The sequence below is a fragment of the Pristiophorus japonicus genome, unplaced genomic scaffold (genome assembly GCF_044704955.1).
Source record: "Pristiophorus japonicus isolate sPriJap1 unplaced genomic scaffold, sPriJap1.hap1 HAP1_SCAFFOLD_754, whole genome shotgun sequence".
NCBI classification, from domain to species: Eukaryota; Metazoa; Chordata; class Chondrichthyes; family Pristiophoridae; genus Pristiophorus; species Pristiophorus japonicus.
The window spans coordinates 78,832-89,960 of record NW_027254671.1 but is presented as its reverse complement, the minus strand read 5'-3'; the positions used below and the strand labels follow the sequence as shown (position 1 = coordinate 89,960).

General features: G+C 45.7%; 2 non-coding genes across 2 annotated transcripts; one reads left to right on the top strand and one right to left on the bottom strand.

Moving 5' to 3' along the window:
• Nucleotides 1–394: 394 nt before the first annotated feature.
• Nucleotides 395–468, bottom strand: trnan-guu (transfer RNA asparagine (anticodon GUU)). Its single transcript has one exon. It is a non-coding gene; the product is annotated as a tRNA-Asn (tRNA).
• A 10,203-nt stretch (nt 469–10,671) lies between these two features.
• trnac-gca (transfer RNA cysteine (anticodon GCA)) lies at nt 10,672–10,743 on the top strand. The gene has a single exon. It is a non-coding gene; the product is annotated as a tRNA-Cys (tRNA).
• The last annotated feature ends 386 nt before the right edge of the window (nt 10,744–11,129 follow it).

The following is an 11,129-nucleotide window of genomic DNA, read 5'->3' as shown; positions in this document are numbered from 1 at the left end:
ATCTCATTTACACGCTGTATGAGAATGGTTTAAAATTGTAAGTGTTTATGACTCAGTTGTAAAACCATTGATTGTGTGTGTGTCTATACTTGATAGGAGGAGCACTTGAGACCGAAGTTCCAGTTCTATATATGTACCAATAGAATCAATTTCCACCAGTTTCTTTAAACCCAATAACATAATTTATTTCTAATGGGCTGGATGGAACATGATCCATGTAAAATTTTTTTATCGTTTTACTTGAACTGAATGCTCATAAAATATTGGAGTGGGAACTAATTGGATAACAGCACTGCTGGCAACATGTGCGGAATAGATTCGTGCAGCCAAAACGCACAATGACAACCTGGGACTGTGCGGCACCGAATACTTGGGGAAAATAAGTTAAACACTTCGTCCCTGGGTGGGCTCGAACCACCAACCTTTCGATTAACAGCCGAACGCGCTAACCCATTGCGCCACAGAGACTGATGGAAATCGAAGGTGCAAGACATGCAAAATTAGGGTGTCAGTCAGTTAAAGCTTCAGATTGCTCCGACCGGGATGGAACTTGTCCACTCTCAGTTGTACTTTTCCCAAATAAATGGAGGGACATTCATTGTGGATGCGTGGAAGCAGTCTGGTCCCGCACACTGCAGACACTTCCATGTCACCGCCAACCAGCTCTCCCACAACCGGTGTGATCTACCTTCCAGCCTTCCGGTGCCTTGTCTGTGACAAAGTATTCTGATTGTCCCGAAGCCGGTATTCGGTTTGAATTCCTTTTCAGCTCCTGACTGCGGATATTCCTGTGATTAAACGGGAACTAAATGCTTACAGGGACAGTTGGATTCACCGTTTCTTTGCTTGGTAAAATTTCAAAGATTGAAAGCAACGCACATCAACCCCAAACGTCCCGTGAGATGGAAGCCCAGTTGCTGTTTCAAGCTTGAATGCAGGTACAAGCAGAACTTATTCAAAGAAAGTCCAAGTCCCTGAGACGCCTGATTATTTGCACCAAACTCTTTGCAAAGAGTTGAGGTACATGTTTGGTGATCTGGGCACATCTTTCCCCGAACTACAACACTTCAAACATAACTCAATGGCTGCAAAGCGCTTTGGGGCGTCATGAGTTCCTGAAAGGCGCTGCAGATATGCAAGTCCTTCCTTGCAAAAGTTCGATGCAATTTCAAAATATGAAAATATGCGAGCAATATCAGGGCACCTCTGGGACCCCTCGTAAATTTCAATTAACAACTTCGAAGGGAAATCACAGCCCGAGACCAACGAGCCAACTGTTTGACAAACGTGAAGATAAGGTGTAACCATGATCCAAGTATTTTTTGTGTGTCGCTATTCAGTACATAAGAACTTAAGAACTAGGAGCAGGAGTAGGCCATATGGCCCCTCGAGCCTGCTCCACCATATAATATGATCATGGCTGATCCGATCATGGACTCAAGTCCACATCCCCATAAGCCTTATTCCCTTATCAGTTAAGAAGCTATCCCTGTCTTAAATTTATTAAATGTCGTGGCTTTCTCAGCTCTCTGATGCAGTGAGTTCGACAGATTTACAAACTTCTGAGAGAAGAAATTCCTCCTCATCACAGATTTCAATGGGCAGCCCCTTATTCTGAGATTATGCCCCCTAGCTCTCGTCTCCCCTATCAGTGGAACCATCCTCTCTGCATCCACCTTATCAAGCTCCCTCATTACCTTATACGGTTCGATAAGATCACCTCTCATTCTTCTGAATTCCAATGAGTAGAGGCCCCAATTACTCAACCTTTTCTCATAAGTCAACCACCTCATCTCCGGAGTCAACCCAGTGAACCTTCTCTGAACTGCCTCCAAAGCAAGTATATCCTTTCGTAAATATTGTAAGTGTTTGTGATCCTCGCCCAATTGCCAGATGGACGGTTTGAATCGCCCTCACCTTACGAAAGTTCTAGATCCGGCAATTATTATTCAGAGTGTAAATTAAATGAGTCACGGAAAGGGATGCTTCAGTGATAAATCGTGGTATATTTATTTGGTCTAACATACACTGTCTAAAACATGCACTGCTAAACGAAATCACTGTCTCTGTGGAGAATAAAATCCCGGTTACAAACAACATACATACAGTAAAGAAATGAACCTAGTAACACGCAATAATTCCCTGCTGGATTCTAACCCCACCCCTATCAATGAATTACCCTCCCCAGAATAGCCCTGGAAAGCTTCACTTCTGAGAATACCCTGAGCCCTTACCCAGCTGGCCTGGGATATCTGGTTACTGGCTTGGGACACTCGCGACCATGTTCACCACCACACGCAGCCCGTTTCCTTGCTCAGCTCAGCTGTGGGAAGTCACTGCCTGGTCTTCAGTCTCGGTGGCTTCTTCTGCAGTACTGCGGCCCCTTCCTCTGGTACATCGATCGGTGGAGCGAGAGCGAGAGGGAGAGGGGGCTCTCTCTAGACACAAGCTGCAAGCTGCAAGCTCCAAGCTTCACACCAAGCTCCAAGCTAAAAATAAAGTGGAAAGGACCCTGTCTTTCTGGAAGTCTTGCTACCCCTATCTTTCCCGCCAATCTTTAAAACCCCTTTGTTTCTAAGCACGGGTACTTAATCAGTGATGGGCCATCCCACCCATGCATTGGGCTGATGGCCCTTAGTCTGGGCATCTCTCTGAGCCTTTGTGTTGGGAAAGACCCAGCTCCTCCTTGGCTGGGCAGGCTGCTGGGTTCATTATTCTGTGTCTCCTTCTGAGATGGAGGTGAGAAGTGCTTTTACAAATTAGAGTGGCTTTGTCAGTGGCCCCCCTTCCTGGCCGACAGCTCTTTTGTCAATGGATCACTGACAGCTCTTTTGACCCAGCGAACTGCCATGCGGTCTCTGGAGTTTTAACAAAACCAGCTTTTTCACATATCTGCGCAGGGTGACCCCAGCACAGGGAAAATAGCCTCAGAAAAATAAAATCCACAAAATATTCTCGACTGAGTCCATTCTTTAAACAGAAACTTTGCGATGTCTTCATTACGCTCTGCTAATTATCGATCTTGCCACGTAAAAATTGCGTTGGCATTGCAATGTATTAATGTAAAATTAATGAAAAGAAAATGCAACGTTTTATCGAGTGCAAAACATGCAGTGCCTGCATTTCAAAAAGCATTGCTTTTATTCTTCCTGCGGAATGCATATTGCACAGATAATCTCAGCACACATTGTGCAGGCAAAGGCAGCATTAGACAACAAAGTGATTTGTCCTCCGCTGATTTGTCGCAGATAACTGACGGTTGAGCACACAATTTGACAACTAGACTTGTAGATGAAGCATCAATGAAAAAGGCAACAAAACTGCCCAACAGCACCAGGTGTCTTTCACTTGTTTGTCCCAAATTTTCAGCAGCTGGGACAACAAGAATTTAGGTTTCACCGAGATTTAAACTCAGATCGCTAGATTTAAAATCAAGAGGGCTCACCATTACAGCATGGAACCAACTATTCCAAAACTTTTAAAACATACTTCGTCACAGACAAGGCACTGGAAGGCTGGAAAGTAGATCACACCGGCTGTGGGAGAGCTGGTTGGTGGTGACATGGAAGTGTCTGCAGTGTGCGGGACCAGACTGTTTCCACACATCCACAATGAATGTCCCACACTTTACTTGGAAAAAGTACAACTGAGAGTGGATAAGTTCAATCCCGGTCGGAGCAATCTGAAGCTTGAACTGACTGACACCCTGGTTTTGCATGTCTTGCAGTGTGTATCTGTGCTTCAATGGTTTAGCGCATTCGGCTGGTAACTGAAAGGTGGGAAATCCAAACCCATCTCCGGGCGAAGCCTTTTAATGTTTTTCCCCGAGGATTCGGTGCCGCACAGTTCCGGGTTGTCATTGTGCATTTTGGCTGCACGAATATATTCCGCAAACATTGCAAGCTTTGCTGTTATCCAGTGAGCTCCCACTCCAATACTTTTATGAGCATTCAGCACAAGTAAAACAATAAAAAATTTTTACATGGATCATGTTACTCTGTCCAGCCCACTCAAAATAAATTATGTTATTGGTTTTAAAGGAACTGGTGAAAATTGATTCTATTGATGCATATATCGAACTGGAACTTCGCTCTCAAGTGCTCCTCCGATCAAGAATAGACACACACACAATCAATGGTTTTACAACTGAGTCATAAACACTTACAATTTCTCATACAGCATGTAAATGAGATCGGGATAACAATTCATCACATGTAAATAGAAAATGAATGATTAAGGATACTACTGTCCCTCAGTAGCTATATTAATATTTATTTCATCCTGAAAAAGGTTATCGGTTATTTAACTGTGATTTAATTAATTCTTATTTTTTCTTATAAGCTGCATGTCTTCAATTTTATAAGGTTTTGAATTGAAAAAAGCTGTTACAGAAGTTACCGCCCTGACCTGGAATCGAAGCTGTTTTTCGATGGTACAAGGAGTGGTTTTACCCAATCATTTAAAGGTGATTTCAAAGAATCACGTGGCGTTAAATTCAGATCACGGTTACAATGTGTTTCGTTGTGAAACAAGTGGATTGAAAAGGACAATAATGACACCAAGCATTACGATGCAGCGATGCAGCAATGCAGCGTTCCGGTGATTAGGATTCGGCGCTCTCACCACCACGGCCCTGGGTCGATTTCCGGCCAGGGAAATTGCACTTCCATCTAAATTAAAACCTTCGAAGAAAGAGTTACATGCATCTCATGTGGAAAAAAAGATTCATTGATTTAAACATCATTAATTAATCCATTGTAGAACTTCAATCATTTAATTTGCCCTGAGTATGTGAGGAACTTTTATCCCGACCTCATTGTATTTTAGTACCATGGTCAAGCCCCGGTATATCCACCTGTGAAAGTAGGAAACTGCTGGAAATACACAACAGGACGGGTAGCCTTTGACAAACAATTACACCCAGGTTAAAGACTCTCTCCCTTCCCGTGCCCTTTGCGGGACACTTGTTCTTCTTTAATTTTACAGACTGACTGAGTTCACTAACCGCGGGGAGAGAGTAGGTGTCTCCGGGGCCCCACTGTGCTAACATGGAAGATAACACGATGGGGATGTGGGGTGGTGGGTGGGGATCAGTGACATGTTTGTGTAAAGGGCAGCGGAGGAGAAGGATTGACAGCTGTGAGTGAGGGACAGAAGCTGTTTAAGATGAGCCAACACATTCCCGATCAGCATAGAAGGCATTCCCTGGTCAGCTGCCATCTGCTGTACTTCTGGTCAGAGCGGTTTCCGCAGTGGAGCCGTTATCACGTTTGCTTTCCACGCGGAAGGATCCCGTGCAGGAAGATTATGTTTAAACTTTCTGTGGATGAACAGCCATGGGCGAGTTTATTCTCCTGTCAAAAGGGCGACAGTGGCTTCTCCCTTATTCTTTAATTGCTCTTTATTTCACTTCACTAAATAGCTATATTTGAGTGAGAGAAATTGTTCCAGAGTGTCGCACACTTCATGTTTTGTCCCCTTTTAAACACATAAAATGAGGCCGGGAAATAAATCCAGAAAAAAAAGCCGAAGGATATAGACAAGTGGAAGAGAGAAGGGGAAATACTGCCTCTACACACCGGAGAAGTGTGAGCTTGTGGACCGGAGAAGTTGCAGCTGCTGGAGCTGTGCGTTTTATCGTGGAGGGACGGGGGGAGAGCCCGCCGAGCGACCGGAGAAGCTGAGAAGCTGCTGTGCTTTTCATCGGGTTTGACACTGTTTAAAAATGGCAGAGTGCCAAGTTTTCTCTCCCTACTGAACATGCGCGAAGGTGTCGGCAGTGTTTTCGGTGCAGGCATTTCGCTCCGCTCCCCACTTCACCATCGACGCCACGCCAGGACTCCGGGGACTGTGCACAGCGGCCAGGATGGGGCGAGTTTTTCCCCGAGCCATTTCCAGCGCGCAAAGTCGATGCGCTTGAGGTCAGTGCGCCGACAAAACTGCTTGGGGAAAATCTAGCCCTTGAAGAGTAAGGAGTACACTGAAGGAAATACAAATATATTTCCCGAGCAACTGTCAATTTTAATAACTTTATATCCAACCATCGAAACAGCCAAAAAACAGGGCACTCGGCCCATAGTACCTAATATATAGCCCACAGTACAAGAGTAAGGAAGTCTTGCTACAATTGTACAGAGCCCTGGTGAGACCACACCTGGAGTACTGCGCACAGTTTTGGTCTCCTTATTTGAGGAAGGAAATAATTGCCTGGGAGGTGGTACAACAGAGGTTCACCAGATTGATTCCTGGGATGAGAGGACTGTCTTCAGTTGAGAGGTTGTGTAGAATGGGCCGATACTCTCCAGAGTTTAGAAGAATGAGAAGTGATCTCATTGAAACACACAATATTCTGAAGGGGATTGACAAGGTAGATGCTGAGAGGTTGTTTCCCCCGGGCTGGAGTGTCTAGAACCAGGGGCCACAGTCTCAGGTTAAGGGGTCGGCCATTTAAGTCAGAGATGAGGAGGAATTTCTTCACTCAGAGGGATATGAATCTTTGGAATTTTCTGCCCCACATGCTTGTGAATGCTGAGTCTCTGAATATATTCAAGGCTGCGTTAGATAGATTTTTAGAGTCTCGAGGAATCAAGGGATCGAGAGATCACTGGAGTTTGGAAGACTGAGAGGGGATCTCATGGAAACATATAAAATTCTGACGGGACTGGACAGGTCCCGATGTTGGGGAAGCCCAGAAACAGGGGTCGGAGTCTAAGGGATAAGGGGTAAGCCATTTAGGACCGAGATGAGGAGAAACCTCTTCGCTCAGAGAGTTGTTAACCTGTGGAATTCTCTGCCGCAGAGTTGTTGATGCCAGTTTGTTAGATATATTCAAGAGGGAGATGTGGCCCTTATAGCTAAAGGGATCAAGGGGTATGGAGAGAAAGCAGGAAAGGGGTACTGAGCTGAATGATCATCCATGATCTTATTGAAGGGTGGTGCAGGCTCGACGGGCCGAATGGCCTACTCCTGCACCTATTTTCTATGTTTCGATGTTTCTATATCCTGCTGCTGCTTCTTTAATAATGGATTCCCACATTTTCCCAACCACAGATGTTAGGCGAACTGGTCTATAGTTTCCTGCTTTTTGTCTGCCTCCTTTTTTAAATCGGGGCATTACATTTGCAGTTTTCCAATTTGCTGGGTCCTCCCCAGAATCCAGCGAGTGCATGTCCACAGATCACTGAAAGTAGAAGGCCAGGTAGCTAAGGTGATTGAGAAGGAATATGGAATGATTGCCTTTATTAGCCGAGGCAAATAATACAAGAGATGGGGTCGGTGGGGCTGGTTTGGTCACAGCTGGAGTACTGCGTGCAGTTCTGGTCGCCATATTACAGGAAGGACATGATTGCACTGAAGATGGTGCAGAGGAGATTTACGAGGATGTTGCTGGGAGTGGAGAATCTTAGCCATGAGGACAGATTAGATAGGCTGGATTTGGTTTCCATGGAAAAGAGCTTGAGGGGCGACCTCATTGAGGTGTATAAAATGATGAGGTTCCGAGATATAGTCGATAGAAAGGACCTATTTCCCTTAGCAGAGGGAAACAAGGAGGCATAAATTGAAAGTAATTGGCCGAAAGTGTAGAGGGGAAATGTCTTCATGCAGAGGACTGTGGGGGTCTGGAACTCACTGCCTGAAAAGGTGGTAGAGGCAGAAACCTTCACCACATTTAAAAAGTGCTTGGATGTGCACCTGAAGTGCCGTAACCTGCAGGGTGATGGACCTCGAGCTGGAAAGTGGGATTAGGCTGGATAGCCTCGAGTTGGCCGGAGCGGACACGATGGACCGAAATAGCCTCCTTCCGTGCTGTAAACTTCTTTGATTCTATGAACTCGTTTGCAAAGAGTTGAGGTGATTTGGGCACATCTTTCTTCACATGACAACATTTCAAAGGCAACTCAACGGCTGTAAAGCGCTTTGGGGCATCATGAGTTCCTGACAGACGCTGCAGAAATACAAGTCCTTCTTTGCAAAATTTCAATGCAATCTCAAGGCTGGTTTCGGATTTGAAGCCAGGATCTTTCTGCAAATTTCAAATAACAACCAACGAAGCAAGAATCATACCCCTAGACCAAAAAACCACCTGCTTAGCAAATGTGGAGATAAGATGCAACAATTATTGAAGCATTTTTAATGTGTGTTGCTGTTCTTGATCGGAGGAGCACATGAGACGAAATTAGTGACTTGGCCTTTTCGACATGTCTTCTGAAGCGCCGCACGGTCCCACTCCTGCAGTCAATGAGCTGTTGGGACGTTAATGTATCCATCATCATCATCATCATAGGCGGTCCCTCGAAACGAGGATGACTTGCTTCCATGCTGAAAAAGGATGAATTCACATGTGTTTCAATGAAGGATTCGAACTACATCCCGAAGGGTGGAAGATGCTTGTGCGTGGATTTTTTTAACGTGTGGTGGCCGTTGCACCCCAGCCATCACACGGGCTTGACAGAGCGAGGTCTTGGTCCAGTGGCAAGGGTTAAGCAAGACGACAGGCGACCAGCTCTGCTGCGCGGACCTAGTGCACACACATATCGCAGTGTGGGCTGGCCCGTGCTAACCCTGGGCCCCTGGCCCCGAACTCATGCATCTGCTGGGCACCGATCACGTCCCTCTACAGTCTCTTGCCGCTCCTTTGCCCCGATCTCGCCGCTCCTGCTGTATCTGCCCACGCTCCAATCACCGACCTGGACCTTGATGACGTCACACTTCGCTGCCGCCGCCCTCCTGCACCAGCTCGCACTGCTCCCTGGAGTAGTCTCCCGGGACCTCCAAGCTGCTCCCAGGGCCGCTCGCCGTTCCTTTTATGGCCCCGACCTGCCGCTGGTGTTCTCCCGTTAGTGTATCCAGGCTGCGGGTGGCCACTCCGAGCGCAGCAGAGGGGTTTCTGCATTAGTTCTGGGTGGGGACAGTTTCTTTCCCCTTCTCTCTTCCTCTTGTCTTTATCCCTGTGCTTTTATTTCTCTATTTATTCCCCTGTCTCAGTTTCTAGCGTTTAAAAGGGAACAAAAGATGAAATGGGTGTCACTGTGGAACAATTTCTCTCACTCAAAGTTAGACGCACTACCGTTGCACCATGAGGTCTAGGTAGCTAGCCGTTGATATTCAGGTTCATATATAAATATATATAAATATATCTAAATGTATCATAACCGTTCCCTGGTGGTCGAGGGATTAAGATCCGGCGCACTAAACTGGTTTCAATTCTCGATCAATTCATCGCATAAAAATAATTGAGGTTTGTGAGACGATTAATAATTGCTGTAATCACCATGAATACCAATACTTTCTGCGATAGACCGAGCTTACAGATTATCTGGCTTCTCCTGCCCTTTGCCGGGCACGTGTTCGGGGTTTAATTTTACAAACTGGGTGAGTTCGCTGATCGCGGGGAGACGGTAGGAGCCTCTGTGGCCCCACTGTGAGGATGTGGAAGTGAACACGGTGGCTGGGTGATCCGTGATATTTCTGTAAACGGCAGCGGAGGAGAAGGATTGAGAACTTTCAGTGTGTGACAGAAGTTGTTTCAGGTGAGCCGACACATTCCTGATCAGCACAGAGGGAGCTCACTGGCCAGCTCCCCTTTGTTGCGGTTGCTGTGCCAGAGGTTTCTGTAGTGCAGTGGTTATCACATTTGCTTTATACGAGAAAAGTTCCCGGTTTGATTCTGGGTAGAAACATTATGTTTAAACTTGCTATCAGGGAACAATCGGAGGAGAGTTTAGTCTCCTGGAAAATGCTGCCTGACCTGCTGAGATTTCTAGCATTTGCTGTTTTTATTAGCTATTTATTCTCCTGATAGAAAGGCTCCCTTATTCCTGAATTGCTCTTTATTTAACCAATAAATAGATAACTTTCAGTGAGAGAAAACGGATCCACCTTGGACATTTCGTGTGTGAGGCCAACGTATTATCCGCTACACTGCAGCCCATCAAAGGGCGAGAAACCACTGAATATAAAGGATGAGCTCACAAGTATCAGGGGCAGTGCAGTCTGGTCAACGTCAAACCCTCCTTTCTTATTCAGCAGAGGCATGAACGGGAGTCAGATGCCACAAAGTTTCATTAAAGATACAAATACAAGTAAAACTTCCAAATCTTTTCACTGTAAAATTCTTTCACTTTATTTGAAATCCTACTGCGTTGAATCTGAAAATGATCACCATGGGATTTTATCCTCACTGCTGATTCTAATTTCTCTGCACGGAAGGAATAACCGGTGCTGTTAAATTTGACAAAAGTTGCCCCAGATTCCTGGTGACATCGGCAATACAGTGTGTAAAATGGGTCAACATGCTGAAGAACATAAGAACAAAAGAAATAGGAGCAGGAGTCGGTCATACGCCCCTCGAGCCTGCTCCGACATTTCATACGATCATGGTCGATGCGATCATGGACTCAGGTCCTCTTCCCTGCCCGCTCCGTAAAGCACAGGACAAATGTATGAAGTATCGACTGTCCCTCAGTTAGCATTTCTTTTATTGTGCAAAAGAAGGTGAGGGGTTCATTAATGATGCTTTTCCATAAACGCAACACAAAAGTTCAAGAAAAAAACATACGGTGACTGGCAGGTGAGCGTTGCTTCTGACACCTGGTGGGAATGGGCGGGGAATTTAAAGCCCCTTGTTTTGTGAAAGCTTCATATAGAGGAACATCTCAAACACATTGTGTAGGGCTCGTGGCGCAACGGTAGCGTGTCTGACTGCAGATCAGAAGGTTGCGTGTTCAAATCACGTCGGGGTCACTGTTCTTTCAGAATTAATATTTTCTTTGCTGTTTGGCAATGACCAGACCCTTGCTCCAAGGTCTGTCTCACTGATTCCCCGGTGTCAGGCAGAGATACGCCTGCTGTCCTCATTTAATTCATGTGACTGGACACACAAGTTCCAAATCAACTTGCAGGTGGCCACAAACACCGCCGAGCGGTCTCAGGTGCTGTGATTAGATCGCAGTTTTCTCTGGAGGTGTGGGATTGAATCCAACTTCTCACATTTATTATTTTTAATCATTAAGCGAAACTCATTGTTTGACACCACGACCAACTCCTTAAAACTGGGATTCAGCAGTTCACCTGCTCGCTTAACATTTCCGTCTGACCTGGTGCTGAAAGTGGAGATGATTCCGCAGTGT